Source organism: Adiantum capillus-veneris, chromosome 20 (genome assembly GCF_014529385.1).
Source record: "Adiantum capillus-veneris isolate H3 chromosome 20, ASM1452938v2, whole genome shotgun sequence".
Classification (NCBI taxonomy): domain Eukaryota; kingdom Viridiplantae; phylum Streptophyta; class Polypodiopsida; order Polypodiales; family Pteridaceae; genus Adiantum; species Adiantum capillus-veneris.
This window is the reverse complement of record NC_140950.1, coordinates 85,592,620-85,607,807: the sequence shown is the minus strand read 5'-3', so window position 1 is coordinate 85,607,807 and position 15,188 is coordinate 85,592,620. Positions and strand designations below refer to the sequence as shown.

Sequence of the window (15,188 nt, the reverse complement as noted above, 5' to 3'; positions counted from 1 at the left end):
TGGAGCTTAACCCTATTTGTGGTGTTACTCGGGTTTATAGTCATCCCTCTTTTCGAGAAGAGTGTTGTTGCAAAAAGAGTGGCAAGGGTCATCTGCAACTACAAGCATGGCCCAGGCTTTACAATCATACATACTGGGTTCCTGCCTAGTTAGAGGCTTAAGGCGATTGCAAGCAGTGCAGTGTTTTTAACTCCACTTTTGAAGCCTATAAGGTCATGGGCCTAACACCTGCTTCAGAAAGATGTACGGATGCAGTACCTAGTGGTTTTCCTTCTAGTGGTTTTCCTTCACAGTTTTTTCAGTATTCCTCACCGAGACGGTGAGCGATCTTGTGGCGGGCAACCTGTAGCCGGGCTACAGTGTCACTTTCACAGGACACAGTTAGTACAGTTGGCCTAGGCTGGTTCACACTGGACGGACCCTCTGGACCCTCTGGCCTAGGAGTGACACGTGGCAGGGTACCGACGGTGGTCTAGTGGACCTCGTGGCCAGGTCACCACATGGCTGACATTTATGAGCCGTTGGTGGCTCTTTATGGTGGTACATAGGAGTGGTAGCGGTGGGTCTTCGGATTATCTTCTTCGCCTTTGGTTCGGCGTCATGGAGGTAGCGAGTCTTACACAAAGCACTGCTTCACCATCCCTGCACATCTGAGTCTCGACACCCCTCTTGTACCTGTGAGTTCTGGGCTGGAGCTGAGTGTGCTGCCACGCCAGAGTCTGTACATGGTTCTTTGAGCTAGTCGAGTCCACATGTTCTGGTTCACTGTTGTATCTCTGTTGTTATCCATTGTTTCTGTGTTTCATTCTGTTTGAGAGAGTTTTCATTTGTTTGAGTGAGATTGTCACGCACATTGCACTGAGGGGCACCCACATTGGAGAGAGCACGACACATTATCCGCGCTACACTACAGCATGACCAGGGTTCAGTTCAGTCAAGTCAGTCTAGAATAGGAAGTGATCTGGCACTTTTGTGAGTCTGTTCGCAGACCGTGCATGTCCAGACACTTAGATTAGATGCATATCCTCTGGTTGCACACATCATGACCATCAGATTTCCATCAAAACCCATTAGGAGCATTTTTACAGTGCATAGACCTATTTTCCCTATTTTTGACATTTTTCACTTATTATTTTTAAGTGACTTTTGTTGGAAACTAGGTAGGGCAATTTTGCTAACTTTGTATACATAGAAACCTAGCGCTAGCACTTTCTGGCAGAAGAGGCAGCATGAGCACTTGCTCAACAGGCACCTTCTCAGCAGAACTCCCCACAACAACCTAGCGTTTTTGGAGTAGGATAACTTGGGGTTTTTCTTCAACAACAACCTAGCGTTTTCAGCAAGACAGACCCGCCTTGGCGTTTTTGCATGACAGATCGGCCTCGGCGACGACAAGACACAGCAGATCATCTCTAGCGTTAGCAGATTCCCACAATAGATAGCAGATTTCATGGTAGATCAGCCTCGACGACGACAAGACACAGTAGATCATCTCTAGCGTTAGCAGATTACCACAACAGATAGCGTTTTTGCATGGCAGATCAGCCTCGACGACGACAAGACACAGCAGATCTCTAGCGTTAGCAGATTCCCACAGCAGATAGCAGATTTCCCCACAAGACCATTTTCAGCCCTAGCGTTAGCAGATTCCCACAGCAGATAGCAGATTTCCCCGCAAGACCATTTTCAGCCCTAGCGTTTTTGGTTTGAAGATCAACCACAGCGTTTTTGCAGATCTTCGCGACGGCATCAGCCCTAGGCTCAGTGTTTTCAGTTTTCAGCAGTCAGTTTCTGCAGTAGAACCCTCAAACCTTGTAGATCTCACCTTCCCACAGCAGATCCTCGTCGCACGGTCAGATCCCGTGAAGTTTGCAGATTCAGCCAGGAAAACGCAGATTTCAGCATCTGCGTTTTCAGCGCGTCGTTGTTGCATCGTCGTCATCGATGTAGTCATTGACATAGAGTCAAGATTCAACAGATAAAGATTTGCAGATTTCAGCCCCTTAGCGTTTTCAGATTTCAGCCCGTCTCGTCGTCGCCCTCAACGTTGTCGACATCGTCGGCAAGTCCAAGCATTGTAGAGATTTGTGCAATCAATAGTAGACGGCTCTCGCCATAGAGAGTGGGGACTTCGCAGGAGGGTTTGACAACACTCTGGTGTCGTATTCTTCTTTCTGTATCTCTCAGTCTCAGCACCTTCATTCACAGTGTTCACCCACTTTGTTGTGTCCATTGCACTCTCTCACTAAAGGAACGGAAGGCTCTCCCTTCCATAAGTAAAAGGAACCTTGAGCATAGTTCGAAGCACTCATCTTGAGCAAAGTTCAACATTCACTTCCGTTGCACATTACATTATCATTCTGCTTTCTCATGCTTAATCGCTGCCAAAACGCGAGGCCCTATGCACACATTTTCTCCTGCATCAAGTATACATTTTCAAAGTTTCTTCATTATTATTATTATTATTATTATTTTTCCTCCCTCTCTCTCTCTACGCGTGCAGGTTTTCTCTCTCTACGCTTTCTCTCTCTACGCATGCAAGTTTTCTCTCTACGCTTTTTTATTTCTCTCTCTCTCTCTCTCTCTATCCTGCCTTTTCCTCCACATTCTCTCTCTATGCACGGGGCAGCAGGAGGGGAGCGCGAGGGGGGCGGGGCTGTAGAGGGAGAGAGCGCAAGGAAGGCGGGGGGGGGGGGGGGGAGCAGAGGGGGTCATGGGTGCAGAGGCAGAGAGGGAGCTTGGTTTGTGTGTCCTATCGCACCTCCCTTGTCTTAGCTGGGAGGGGGGGGGGTGTGGGAGAGAGAGAGAGAGAGAGAGAGAGAGAGAGAGAGAGAGAGAGAGAGAAATGAAATGAAATGTTATATTAACGTCTTCAAAAAGGCGAGAGTGACCTATGAGACCAAACTGATACAAAAGTGGTGAATCTGTTACAATGTCTGAAAAGTGTGAAAGTGTGAAAATAAATCTGCCAAATTCAATTTCCAGCTGGTGTGAGGATGTACGAATTTGACCAATAGCACATCTCAAACCATGAGACAGGTGGGTATCCATGTAGCGCGGGCGAATCACAAAACCATCTTCAGATAGCTGTAGGAAGTTTTCTTTGTAGTCGGCCATCTTTGTTCCCAATTCTTGTGTAGGGTCTACCCATGTCCTCTTAGTGTCTAACTGTATAAGATCTTGGCGGATGATTTTATTAATCTCCGTTCGTGTGATTGCCAGTGATGGAGCCTCAAGAGAGTATTGGAAGGGGGGTAATCTTTCCATACTGAACCCGTGTCTCTGAAACAACGAGAACAGTTGCACATACCAGCATGATGTATCTCCTTTCATTGCTAATTGTCGAGAGGATTCGAGGGCCAATCTAGTATATCGGCAATTATTTGTATCCCATAAACCATGTATAAAGGACACTGATCTGGTAAGAGCTTCAATTTCTATCGGAGGGGCAGCTAGTTCCGCTCGGGTAATCGCGTGTGGTATGGAGGCCTTGGCTCTAATCATTCGGGAAATAATAGATACCAAAGGTCTCTCCATTGACTTCCAATTATCCTGATCCACAGATGGTCCCCAAATCTGGACCCCATAAAGCATAGCCGAAGCCACCACAGTATCAAAGAGCCAGAGTTTTGTTCGTGGTTCCTGAAACTGCACTTGTGAACACATCCTCTCCAACCCTCCCAAGGCCGCAGAGGCTCTGGACAATGTAACATCCGCTGCTTTCTTAAGAGTAAACTTCGGTCCTGTAAATACCACACCAAGGTATGTGTATGCATTTGTGTACTCTACTGTATCCTGGCCATATGCAAATGTAGGTGCCGATCTCCTAACCCACTGCGGTGTGGTGTTAAACACCATAACTTTGGTTTTACCCAAATTTACTGACAGTCCGATGTCCTCCGCAAACTTATGTAATGCATCTAACTGCCTTTGCATTCCATCTGGTAATTCTGCTATCAATACAATATCATCTGCATATAACAACAAAGGGATCCATGACCCTGCAAGTTGAGCACCTTTGTCACCCTCTCTATGAATGTAATCTGATACCTCATCTATATACATACCAAATAAAGTAGGGGACAATGGGCATCCCTGCTTTACTCCAACGGTGGAATGAACAATGTCGGAATCCCCTTCTGGAGTAGGTACATAACCAGTTACTGACCCATATAAGGCCACGATCCCCCAGATAATCTCTTTTGGGGACCCCTAACTCTTGCATTCTGCGCATCACTCTGGCCCTTGGTACTGTATCAAAAGCTTTCCGAAAATCCACAAAGCAACAATACATCCTTCTCCCACTTGCTCTTCCTTCCTCAATAATGGCTCTGAGCGTTAGAATATGATCTAAAGTGGAATAACCCCTCCTGAATCCAGCTTGTCCTGTTGCCCTTATGCCCTCATTCTCTGCCCATCTACTCAGTTTTTGTTCCAGAATGGATGCGTATAGTCGGGTCAATGTGTGACCCACCATAATGGTACGGTAGTTCCCGGGTATCATATGATCCCCTGACTTGAAAATAGGTACGATAGTAGATAATTTTCAAGATTCAGGTAATCCTTCACACATGACCCGATTAAACAGACGAGCAAGGACTTCTAAAAGTAGATCCCTTGCATGGATCAGATGTTCTGCTACTAAACCCTCATGATCATATGCTCTTCTTGTCTTCATCTTATCAATGGCTTTTTCCACCATTGCCATAGTAAAGAAAGTACTAGTAGTAGGGCATGGCTCTGGCGGATCTGGTAATGGAGGCTGTCCAGATACCGTATATAATGATGTTACATATTGACCCCAAATCTCAGGAGAGGTAATTGTCGGAGGCGATGAGTGCTCGTGAAATAAACGCCAGGCCTCATGTGAGTCCTGACTCAAGAAGAGCTGATATAAATCCTTCTCCAGTTTGGCTAAAAATGCCCTTTTCTTGTGACATACTATACGCCGAAGAGCAATCCGAGACTGCTTATATGTGATGATCCCAAGTGTAAGCTCTTTGTGGACCTGGGTTCTCGTCTCTCTGCATTCCTCGTCGTACCAACTGTTTTGAGGTATGTTCCCAGATCCTCTCTTCTGATCAGGCTGAGTATGTGGGTATGCCTCTTGTGCTGCTCCATGTAGTATCTTTGTTAGCTGAGAAGTAATCTCCTCTAAAGTATATACTGGCTCGGCTGTCCACATCCTATTATAGATCTTTTCCACATAGACTGAATCAGTCTGTGGCGTGAAAGTATATCTTGTGTGTGTCTTCTTCCTTTGTACTTGAGAGGCATTGTCTTGGAAGGAGATTGATAAGGTCAAGAGAGCATGATCCACTGCAATCCCAACCGGTCTGGGTCCCACCTTAAAGTCCTCGATACTAAAAATAAAGCTTGGTGAAGTCATGACATAATCCACTGTACTGGCCCCATGCCTGTGCGGGAAGCATGTGAATCCCCCAGATAAAGGGAAATTCTCTAGACCATTAAGTATGGCCAAACCATGTGTAGTTGCCATTTCCATGAGATGTCTCCCATATTCAGTGTGTTCTTTATCCTGTGAGTTTCTAGTAAGCCCCTCCTGTGATAAATCCACATCTCTGAGCATTTCCTCAGAGGTATTATAGAATACTGCTTGAGAGTTGGCCGTTCTGGCATTAAAGTCTCCTAAGAGAACGATGTCTCCATCTCTAGAGAACTCCCATATGTCATTATTCAATATGGAGAAAGGGGACTGTCCTTTAGGTGAGGAGTAGACTGACGTACTTGGAGGGAAGTAGCATATAGCGATATATAGAAATCTACCTGTCTCGGCTCTCATTCTCTCCCACATATACCTTGCTTGTTCATCTTTCCTGATAATCTGTAGTAGTGGTTTCAGCTCCTCTTTAAATAAGACTGCTACTCCTCCTGAACCCCGGCTACCTCGCAGAGATCTCGTCTGGTCGACGAGCTGTTTCCCATAAATACCCCTTCACATGTGGCATAAGCTGTCCCGGTATCTGGTGTGTCTCTGAGTAGAAAACTATGTCTCTGTCCCTAAAGCTGTCTTCAAAGGCACCTACATCTAGCCTATATAATCCATTACAATTCCACGCAGCTATCCGGAGCGTCGCCTCATAGGTCTCACACCGTCATGCTGAGCGCTTTTCCAGATCCACTACTTTCCCTCTTCTATAAAAGGTGATTTTTCCCTTTTCTCTTGCTTCTCTGATCTCTGGCATCAACTCTTGCATGTGTGCCACTTGTGCCAATGTAAGGTCATCTCCCAGGAAAATACCGGTTTTCTTAAGAGTTGGCCTCTTCATTAGAAATTCTTTCCTTATTTCTATATTCGGGAAGCGGAGAATAAGCGCCCTATCCTTTACGTTTCCCTTCTCGTCGATTCCTTTCTTTCCTACTCTCCATTCACTTGTGTGAGTAGGCTCTGTGATGCCGATGCGTTGTAGCAGTTCCCTCACTTCTTCATCTACATTCTCTTTGTCTTTGACTCCTGTGACCCGCACATGCAGAGCCCGATTCTTCCTTTTTTGCTCTTCCTCAATGGTCATATTAATAATGGTGGAGGTAGGTGTGGTCTCAGGCATCTGGGCCTTTCTTTTCTTCGCATCCTCAATCCATTTCTCTGCTTCATCAACCTGTTCTTGTGTCTTAACAAGACGTTCCGCCCATGAAGATGCCGTTTTCGATTTCTGTTCATCTCCTTCGCGTAAAGCTTTCATCTGATCCTCCATGTCCTCGAGCTCCTTCAGCACCGAAGGTTGGTCGTCTCCCTTCTCCTTAGTTGCAGATTTGCAAGCCGCAAGTTCTCCTTTCAGCTCCTCGATTATTGCATCTTTTTCCCCCATGTGCTTTTCCATATTTGTTCTCCATGCTTCAAAACTTGCTATTGCCTCATCGAGTTTCTTTTTCATAACGCATTCTGTTACATTTACTTCGGCCTTGATTAGGTTTCGTAATTCCGTTTTCACGATCTGAATTTCCTCATTCTGTATCCCCCGAATCTCTCTCCTTAGTTCTCTCATCATGTCTCCATACATGGAGTTCCTGTAGCTCTCAGCGTTCGCGTGCATTTCCTTCCTGATGTCATCCCTCATATAGTTTAGCTCTGATTTGAGCATCACCTGGACCTTCTCCATGAATAGCTCATCATGTATCCTAGAGCTTTTCCCAACTCGTAAGGATCCTGGTGATAGTACAGTATCTCTGTTTCTCCGTTTGAAAGTAGCCGTCGTTTTTTTGGGGGTGGTGTAGCTATCTACACCCGGCCCTTCCCCTTCGGTAGGCGGATCCATCGGACCCGAGCCACAAACGTGGGGCAAGGTGCTAGGGTGAAGGATTGAGAGTAAGGCAAACTTAAAGCTTTATTTTAAAGCTTAAAAACCTTTGAACTTTAAAAGTTTATTTCAAAGCTTAAAAACCTTTAAACATTAACGTAGGAGATCTTTGTCTTTCTACGTGTAGATGGAGGAAGGGTGCCAGGGATGTGCTACGCGTAGGAAGTCCTTCCACGCGTAGAGGGAGAGGGCTTGTGTGCGAAGCGGGTTGCAATCGAGGTTCTCTCTCTCTCTTTGGTTGTGTACGACGCGCATGGCAACAAGTAGCTCCTCTAGCTGTGGACGACGTGCGGGGCAGCAGTCCTCTCTCTCTCTCTCTACTACGAACAGGTCCCTGCTGCACAGCGGAGAGAGAGAGAGAGAGAGAGAGAGAGAGAGAGAGAGAGAGAGAGAGAGAGAGAGAGAGAGAGAGAGAGAGAGAGAGAGAGATGTTGGGGTATAGGCGTCTGTGCCTTGCCCGGCCGCCCAGAGTCTGGGCGCCCACTGACTTGTATACCTTATACATAGCATAAGTGTATAGGGGGCTGCTCACTCTTTGAGTCTCCCCACCCACATCGTTGTGTGTCTCCTTCTCTCTCTCTCTCACTCTCCGTCTGTGGTGCTCCATGATCCCCTTCAATTGGTATCAGAGCTATGGTGACCGCGGAGAGCACGATGGCTTTGAGAGCTTCGAGGCGATAGCTCGCTAGCTCTCGACGGTGGAGTTAGATCGTGGAGTTTCACGGAGAGAGATTTTAGCTTGAAGAGCATTGTCTTTGGAGCTTAGGAGCTTGGTGTGGTCAAGCTTGGTCGAGGAGGTGGTTGCGGCTTCCTTGGTGAGAGGAGCTTTTGAGCTCAGTGGAGCTCGTTAGAGAAGTGCTCGGCGGAGGAGAGCTTGACATTCGAGTGCTTGGATGCTGTTGTGGCAGAGCTCTTGCATTGGAGCTTGCATTGAGAGGACATTGCATCATGCAGAGTGGAGCAGGAGCAGGTTCAAGACTGTGTGCAGCTCGTTTTTGCCATTTTCGGGCTCTAAAACGCAGTTTTTTGCGTAGCTCCGTCATAGAGAGTCAGATCTACATGATCCAGGAGTCTAGGTCAGGGTTTTGGCATGCTCCGGACGCGATGGTGATGTCTATTTGCTGAAATTATGCTTTGAATTACAGCGGGTACAGCAGCAGGTTTATTTGTGCACTTTCGGGTCCCAAAAACACTGTTTTTGGTATATCTCACACACGGAGTATTTTCTGCAGCAACCAGCAAATTCATAGGTGTACACAGGTTTTTGGATATGCATTTGTCTGGAGAGCCACTCATGCGAGAGTGAGCTATGTTGCCATGATCTTGGCGGTTTATGTATGCCATATATGGATTTGTGTATTTGTTTGTGGTTGAGATTATTTGAGATTTGGCTCAATTTATAGAAGAAACTCTGTTGGATTTTATCCAGGTTCTCGCCATATCTTCTACGTATCCGTAGGTTGCTCTTTGACAGTTTAGTGGTTGAGTTTACTCCCACTTTGACAGGTGATTTTCAGTCATCATTTGGTTGGAGTTTGGAGTCACTTGTGTATGCCCTTGTGTGCCGTATTTCGCATTGCGCATAGCGACAGATCTTGCAAGGTTTTGCGAAATGTTGCTATAGTTATCTGGCAGACATTTGGTCATCGATTGAAAGGTATTTTGGAAGCAATCATCACTCACATGTATGTCATTTGAGGTGCCGTTGAGTGGTACTGCGGCAAGAGCGGGTATGCTCATATGTATGACTTTGTGAGGTGATTCCGGTCGAGTTTATTCCCGGATTGGCCATTGTGGCATATATTATTGTCTCTTTGAGGTTTACTGTTGAGATTTTACTGCAGTTACAAAGGAGACTCTGCCAAAATTTTGTCAGATATTTATGCGCGATTGAGTCATATTGACTTGTGATTTTGTGCAAGGTTTTGCACGGTTATTGGTGCAACTTTGCATCAGGTTTTGAGCCATATTTGCAGACTTTTGTTGATGCGATTCGAGCCAGTTTAGGGCTGATTTGGTTGACATTTGCTACTCATTGTTGGTTGCTCTTTTGCGAGCATTATGGCTGATTTTTCATTTGACTTCCAACGTTATGGTCTGACACAGTTTGATGGTGTAGATTTTGTTGCTTGGAAGGAACATATGCTTGTTGCATTGGCGGATTTGGGGCAGGATAAACCCTTGCATGGTTTATCGGCGAAGCCCAATTCTATACGTGATGATGATTGGCAGGATCTTGATGAGTTAGCCATGTCTATGATTTGTTTGCATCTGGTTGAGTTTGTTTACTGGCAGGTCTCGAGGGAGACTACAACTCATGCTTTATGGCAGAGTTTACATGCTATGTATGCGACATCCATGTCTACAGGGGAGTATAGTCCCACTTCTATGTCCATGGGAGAGATTGGTCCCACACGCAAGTCTCGACGGCATAGAGACTTGACATGTTGGCATTGTGGACATAGAGGGCACATTAGGCGTCGATGTTTCAGGCGTTTGAGACAACGGAGGCGACAAGTGTGTGATGCAGATTTGGGCATGACAGATGCTAGTGAGATCAGTACGGTGGTTACTGAGTATGCTTGTGACAGCGATGTCACATTTACATCTAGCTTGTCTTAAGACGATCTTATGTCTACGGATTGCACATTGTCTTCACATTGGTTACTAGATTCAGATGCTACTTTCCATGTCACGTCGCATCGTGAGTGGTTTAGCACGTTTTCTAGTGGGAGACTTGGTTGTGTGCACATGGCTGATGGTGTTGTGTATGACATTGAGGGTGTAGGAGACGTATGTTTGTCCTTGCCCAGTGGTATGAGATTTACCCTGTGTCATGTGCGCTATGTACCAGATTTGATAGTGAGTTTGATCTCGATTGGTCAGCTTAGAGATTGTGGATGTCAGATTTCGCTACGAGAGCGAGATTTTGTGATGCATTTGGGTTCGCTAGTGATTGCGAGAGGTGCCAGGAGTGGTACAGGTTACCCATTGCATGTGGATCACGCGAGAGACGGTGTTGTCTCTGTGATCATGCAGCCAGGTAGACAGCGAGAGAGCAGGCGAGTCTCTTTTGCTTGTGGGTTGCAGGATGCTTTGCATGGAGTGCAGAGTAGTGAGCTCGTTGTGCACACAGTTGGGGCACGACTTGAGCAGTCACACAGAGAGGTGACAGAGTCCGACATGCATGCTTTGCTAGTGACTGAGCAAAGCAGAGAGTCAGTTGTGCGAGATACTTCTATGCAGGATAGACAGGTAGAGCGGTCTTGCTCTAGTGAGTCACGACAGGAGGACGTGCAAGAGTCTATGCATACAGAGTTAGAGCATGAGAGCTCTAGTGAGTCACAACAGATTGAGTGGTCATGTTTGCAGTGGATGATTGCAGAGGAGACTGAGATGTCAGCGATTATGCAGTCATTCCTTTCTATGCTCGACAGTGAGCATGGGGATATAGTTGTGTAGGATATGTCTTCCAGCAGACATCTAGAGCAGCTGGTTTGCTCTGAGGTTGCACGACAGGTTGATGCGTCTTTTGCGGACAGTCAGGAGATGCATGTGGCTGACACTCCTTGTCAGTCAGAGATGCCTATTGCCAGGGATATATATGTTGATGCATGCTCCGTAGAGCTAGCAGGGCCCGCTAGCATTGCATCGGCATTCGGTGGTCTCATGTATGAGATGTTGATCTTGAGACTGGATATCGCAGCTGCAGTGAGAGCATTTGTAGTTGGGGTTGTCAGTTGTTTGTTGACTGATGATGGCATAGTGCACGAGGGAGATATGCAGGTATTGCGTACATACTTGCAGTACGTGTGCGGTACGTCTAGTGGTGTATGGACTTACACGGGAGCAGGACAGCCGGATGCACACGATCACAGCCAGCCAGTGGGCATCGGTTGAGAGCGGTTTTCTCTCACCTTTTGTAGTCTTTAGACTAGGTTCCCTTGCTTAAAGGCATAGTCGCCTTTAAGTGGGAGGTTGTTGGGGTATAGGTGTCTGTGCCTTGCCCGACCGCCCAGAGTCTGGGCGCCCACTGACTTGTATACCTTATACATAGCATAAGTGTATAGGGGGCTGCTCACTCTTTGAGTCTCCCCACCCACATCGTTGTGTGTCTCCTTCTCTCTCTCTCACTCTCCGTCTGTGGTGCTCCCCGATCCCCTTCAAGAGAGGGGGGGGGGGGGAGGCCTGCCTTGAAGCTTGAATCTCACGAAGGGAACCCAACTTCCATCCTGGCTGAAAACGTGTTGCAGAGAGAGAGAGCACCCAAGCTATGGCGAGCAGGGCCCTGGAAGCAAGTGTTGGACTTCTTTGCGGCAGCGACCTCCACTCCTCCACTCCTCTTCTTTCAGGCAGAGAGAGAGAGAGAGAGAGAGAGAGAGAGAGAGAGAGAGAGAGAGAGAGAGAGAGAGAGAGAGAGAGAGAGAAATGAAATGTTATATTAACGTCTTCAAAAAGGCCAGAATGAACTATGAGACCAAACTGATACAAAAGTGGTGAATCTGTTACAAAGTCTGGGTACCTTAGTACTAAAGTACTAAGTGTGAAAAGTGTGAAAGTGTGAAAATAAATGTGAAAAACTAAATACAAAGTATTGAATAAACTTCTTAGGAGCATTTTGGGTGTCTGGCTAGAATGCTTCTAATCCTTTGTTGTAGTCTCCTCCGGCGAAGTGTGCTTTTGCATCTCGGTCGTGGTCGTCTCGATTTCCTAAGCTCAATCGCCTTGTCAATGAGGGTGCCTTTGGTATGGATGTGGGTACTCCTTTGTGCTGGTTGCTGGTCTCTTGCTTCTCCTTCCCCTCCTCCTTCTCTCGATTCAAAGAAATCTGTGATCTGCCTCTGATGCTGTAGTGCTCTTTGTCTTCTCATTAGATTATCCCTGTGCCGATGTATTTCCAGTAGGTACAAGCCTAAGCATCTTTGATCTTGGTATTGCATGACTTTATCTAGAGGTCCAAAGCCTTCTTTAAATAGGCAATGGAAACGCCCACGTATCTCATAGTATACGGTGCAATGGCATATGTAGTGTAATTCTGTCTCCGGCTCCATTCCGCATAACTTGCAAATTCTGCTATCAGGTGGGATTCCCCTAAATCTGCCAAATTCAATTTCCAGCTGGTGTGAGGATGTACGAATCTGACCAGTAGCACATCTCAAACCATGAGACAGGTGGGTATCCATGTAGCTCGGGCGAGTCACAAATCCATCTTCAGATAGCTGTAGGAAGTTTTCTTTGTGGTCGGCCATCTTCGTGCCCAATTCTTGTGTAGGGTCTACCCATGTCCTCTTAGTATCCAACTGTATAAGATCCTGACGGATCATTTTATTAATCTCCGTTCGTGTAATTGCCAGTGATGGAGCCTCGAGAGAGTATTGGTAGGGGGGTAATCTTTCCATACTGAACCCATGTCTCTGAAACCACGAAGACAGTTGCGCATACCAGCATGATGTATCCCCTTTCATTGCTAACTGTCGAGAGGATTCGAGGGCCAATCTAGTATAGCGGCAATTATTTGTATCCCACAAACCATGTATAAAGGACACTGATCTGGTAAGAGCTTCAATTTCTATCGGAGGAGCAGCTAGTTCCACTCGGATAATCACGTGTGGTACGGAGGCCTTAGCTCTAATCATTCTGGAAATCATAGATACCAAAGGTCTCTCCATTGGCTTCCAATTATCCTGATCCACAGATGGTCCCCAAATCTGGACCCCATAGAGCATAGCCGAAGCCACCACAGTATCAAAGAGCCAAAGTTTTGTTCGTGGTTCCTGAAATTGTACTTGTGAACACATCCTCTTCAACTCTCCCAAGGTTGCAGAGGCTCTCGACAATCTAGCCTCTGCTGCTTTCTTAAGAGTAAACTTCGGTCTTGCAAATACCACACCAAGGTATTGTATGCATTTGTGTACTCTACTGTACCCTGGCCATATGCAAATGTAGGTGCTGATCTCCTAACCCACTGCGGTGTGGTGTTAAACACCATAACTTTGGTTTTACCCAAATTCACCGACAGTCCGCTGTCCTCCACGAATTTATGTAATGCATCTAACTGCCTCTACATTCCATCTGGTGATTCTGCTATCAATACAATATCATTTGCATACAACAACAAAGGGATCCATGACCCTGCAAGTTGAGCACCTCTGTCACCCTCTCTATCAATGTAATCCGATACCTCATCTATATACATACCAAATAAAGTAGGGGACAATGGGCATCCCTGCTTTACTCCAACGGTGGAATGAACAATGTCGGAATCCCCTTCTGGAGTACGTACATAACCAGTTACTGACCCATACAAGGCCATGATCCCCCAGATAATCTCTTTGGGGACCCCTAACTCTTGCATCCTGCGCATCAATCTGGCCCTTGGTACTGTATCAAAAGCTTTCCGAAAATCCACAAAGCAACAGTACATCCTTCTCTCGCTTGCTCTTCCTTCCTCAATAATGGCTCTGAGCGTAAGAATATGATCTAGAGTGGAATAACCCCTCCTGAATCCAGCTTGTCCTGTTGCCCTTATGCCCTCATTCTCTGCCCATCTACTCAGTTTTTGTTCCAGAATGGATGCGTACAGTCGGGTCAATGTGTGACCCACCATAATGGTACGGTAGTTCCTGGGTATCATAGGATCCCCTGACTTGAAAATAGGTACGATAGTAGATAATTTCCAAGATTCAGGTAATCCTTCACACATGACCCGATTAAACAGACGAGCAAGGACTTCTGAAAGTAGATCCCTTGCATGAATCAAATGTTCTGCTACTAGACCCTCATGATCATATGCTCTTCTTGTCTTCATCTTATCAATGGCTTTTTCCACCATTTCCGTAGTAAAGAAAGTACTAGTAGCAGGACATGGCTCTAGCGGATCTGGTAGTGGAGGCTGTCTAGATACCATATATAAAGATGTTACATATTGACCCCAAATCTCAGGAGAAGTAATCGTCGGAGGCGGTGAGTGCTCGTGAAATAAGCGCCAGGCCTCATGTGAGTCCTGACTCAAGAAAAGCTGATATAAATCCTTCTCCAGTTTGGCTAAAAATGCCCTTTTCTTGCGACGTACTATACGCCGAAGAGCAATCCGAGACTGCTTATATGTGATGATCCCAAGTGTAAGCTCTTTTTGTACCTGGGTTCTCGTCTCTCTGCATTCCTCGTCATACCAACTGTTCTGAGGCATGTTCCCATATCCTCTCTTTGGATCAGGTTGAGTATGTGGGTATGCCTCTTGTGCTTCTCCATGTAGTATCTCTGTTAACTGAGAAGTAATCTCCTCTACAGTATATACTGGCTCGGCTGTCCACATCCTATTATAGATCTTTGCCACATAGACTGAATCAGTCTCTGGTGTGAAAGTATATCTTTTGTGTGTCTTCTTCCTTTGTACTTGAGAGGCATTGTATTGGAAGGAGATTGATAAGGTCAAGAGAGCATGATCCACTGCAATTCCAACTGGTGTGGGTCCCACCTTAAGTCCTCGATACTAGAAAGAAAGCTTGGTGAAGTCATGACATAATCCACTGTGCTGGCCCCATGCCTGTGCGGGAAGCATGTGAATCCCCCAGATAAAGGGAAATTCTCTAGACCATTAAGTATGGCTAAACCATGTGTAGTTGCCATCTCCATGAGATGTCTACCATATTCAGTGTGTTCTTTATCCTGTGAGTTTCTAGTAAGCCCCCTCTGTGATAAATCCACTTCTATGAGCATTTCCTCAGAGGTATCATAGAATACTGCTTGAGAGTTGGCCGTTCTGGCATTAAAGTCTCCTAAGAGAACGATGTCTCCATCTCTAGAAAACTCCCATATGTCACTACTCAATATGGAGAAAGGGGACTGTCCTTTAGGTGAGGAGTAGAC

At 46.2% G+C, this 15,188-nt stretch overlaps 1 protein-coding gene across 2 annotated transcripts in view; it reads left to right on the top strand.

Annotated features, from left to right (window-relative positions):
* LOC147432857 (uncharacterized) overlaps positions 1-15,188 on the top strand; it is an 88,611-nt gene that overhangs the window by 35,953 nt on the left and 37,470 nt on the right. The window lies entirely within an intron of this gene.